The 2,548-nt window shown below is 39.4% G+C and overlaps 1 protein-coding gene across 1 annotated transcript in view; it reads left to right on the top strand.

Moving 5' to 3' along the window:
• Positions 1-2,548, top strand: part of LOC106529286 (prostaglandin F2 receptor negative regulator) — a gene marked incomplete at its 5' end in the record, with an annotated part of 24,047 nt that overhangs the window by 831 nt on the left and 20,668 nt on the right.

Raw genomic sequence — 2,548 nt, 5'->3', positions numbered from 1 at the left:
TGTTTTGTTTTTATTTTTTATTTTTATTGAAAGGTCCACACAGGAACAATTAATTATATTCCTATATTTTAATGTACCTCAGCAATTCAGGACTATCAGTAGTCCTCCTCTATCTTCCATGATCTCGCACCGAAATGACTTTTTTTTATATAAGATTTGTGCTTAAAAGGAGCCCTACTCAGCTCTTTCTGCATGTTTACATCATGTTTGAAAATAAATATGGTTTTGTTTGACTTGAACAGACTTTTAACAACTCTTTAACAGAAAGAAAACTGCAGCACTTGTTTTCTGGAGCAAGTGAAGATTTTCAACATTTTTGGTTAAAAATCGTCCATCTGTTCACTTGTTTTTCTGGTTGGTTCAGTTTTTAGCAAACTGGTTTCTTTAAACAAATTGCTGCTTAAAGAGTACATAGTAAATGTGACGGGCCTGTATTTCGTGGTGAATAGATTATTGACAGAAGCAGGGTGATGCACATTTAYTATGAAAACATGTTTATTTTCAATGAAAGATACTTGGGGACTTTGGGGATCRTCACCACTTTTTTGATAGTAAATTATTCCAGTACAGATGTATCAGCTAATGTTCTTAGCACATTTAAGCATTATGACTTCTTTTATTTTATCACATTCAARCTCGACTAATGCTTTCTGGAGAAATTTTTCATGGTCCAATGAGAAAGTAGTTTGGCTACAATGACAGGAAGTGTGTTTGAAGGAGTCGACATGAGGCTTTCAAACCTAAGAACTAGGGATGTCCCGATCTGATATTCAGTATTGGTATTGGTGGCAGATATAGCCTTTTTTTTTAAATCGGGTAGAATCAGATTTAGTCATGTGATCGGCCGATCCAGTTTTCAGCATCATCGTGCTTTACAACTGCCGTTAAGAAGTCAAGACGCACACAAGTATACAACCATGTCCACAGTGTGGGAACACTTTYCAATGGAAAACAATGATGCTGAAACTGCATCTTGCAAAATCTGCAAACTGGATGTTTCTCGTGGTGGGAACAGCAGGGCTCGCTTTAATACTACCAACCTTGTCACTTAGAAAGAAATAAATAAATAAAGCTATCGGAGCGGTATCGGAAAGACTAATCATTAAAAAAATCGGATTGTATCGGGAGCCAAAAAATCTGGATCGGGACATCCCTCCTAAGAACACTGAACTAACTGTCGAGCACAGCGGTGGAAGCATCACGTTAGCACAACACAAAGTGAATGATGGATGGAAGTCTACCTCCAGATTCTTGGAAACTTTGTAACGTTTGGGCGTTTCATCAACAACAATCGACAACAGCCATCAGAACTGGTTTTTATTGGGTAAAACAGGCTAACGTTGGACTTTTGGAGTGGCCTTCCCAAAGCAATAAGCATGTGATTAAGGCTCAACTTTCTAATAGAAATTTGAACTTACTATTTGTGGTGGTGTATGGACATTTGTGGGCCTGAGAACACCTGCAATGAACTCAAACCTGTGCACCCAGTTCTTGTTTTTCAGAATTATTGATGTTTTATGCARTAGGATCATTAGAAGCCTGGAAATAATCTGACACCCATGCCCACAACAAGAAGACAGAAACGTCTGACTCAAACTGTGGWGTAAGATTTGTGACACACACAAGTCCTGTCATGTCTTTGAGAATTTTAATTTCACTGTACGCTTTAGAAATCTGATGGCATTAACTAGCTAAATTGCGTAAGTAGGTGGAATACCAACATTAACTGGGACAGGGACAGGGTTGTTGGTCGACAACGCTGCACCTTTGTTCCTGAAGGTTCTTAYGTTAACGCTGCACGTTGATGCAGTTTGTTCCAGCTGAGTATAATGAAAGTCATGGCATTGTGCTCCAACACGTATTGTTGACTTTCTGCCTCACCTTCAAAGCTCGTTGTTCTGAGGCAAGGAGAACAGGAAAGTGCCAAAGAGGTTGAGCAACAGTAAATTTGTGAGTGGAGCACATTCCTCAGCCATGGCTGAAAACGGCTCTCCTGTCAGAGCTTGTCTTAATGATGGGAATGAAGAAACAAACTCTGAAAACTTCTCTTGTTCATTACTGCYGAGACAGCTAGTGATCATTACCCTGGTGCTGCTCTGGCCCTCTTTTGGCGAACTGTTGAAACACCTCACAAGAGTTTGGGTTACACAATACTCTGTTACAATGACATTTTGTTTTTGCCGTTACTACAAATCACAGGTCTGACAGAATGCTATCATTTCAAATTGGTCAATCTGGTGGTCTTGACAGTAACCTCCACGGCTTTAGACCAATATATTTAGTGATTTTGACAGTAATCCTGTTAAGCTTTTTTGTTTTAAAGATGTCCAAACATCTCGTGTGTAGTTTAAATGGATCTAAAGCTGGCCTTAAAAGAGAGTATAAGGCATTAAAATGAATCAGGACCTCAACTAGACATCTACATTTAGCTGACTGGCATCTCTCACCTGGCCTGGGAACGCCTTGGAGTCCTTTTGAACGAGCTAGCTGTAGAAAGAGATGTTGAAACCCAGTCCAAAAAAAGCTAAGCTTCCAAATTACTGGTCTC

The sequence above is a fragment of the Austrofundulus limnaeus genome, unplaced genomic scaffold, assembly GCF_001266775.1.
Source record: "Austrofundulus limnaeus strain Quisiro unplaced genomic scaffold, Austrofundulus_limnaeus-1.0 Scaffold434, whole genome shotgun sequence".
NCBI lineage: Eukaryota > Metazoa > Chordata > Actinopteri > Cyprinodontiformes > Rivulidae > Austrofundulus > Austrofundulus limnaeus.
The sequence above is the reverse complement of the archived record's forward strand: the minus strand, read 5'-3'. Positions and strand labels throughout refer to the sequence as shown.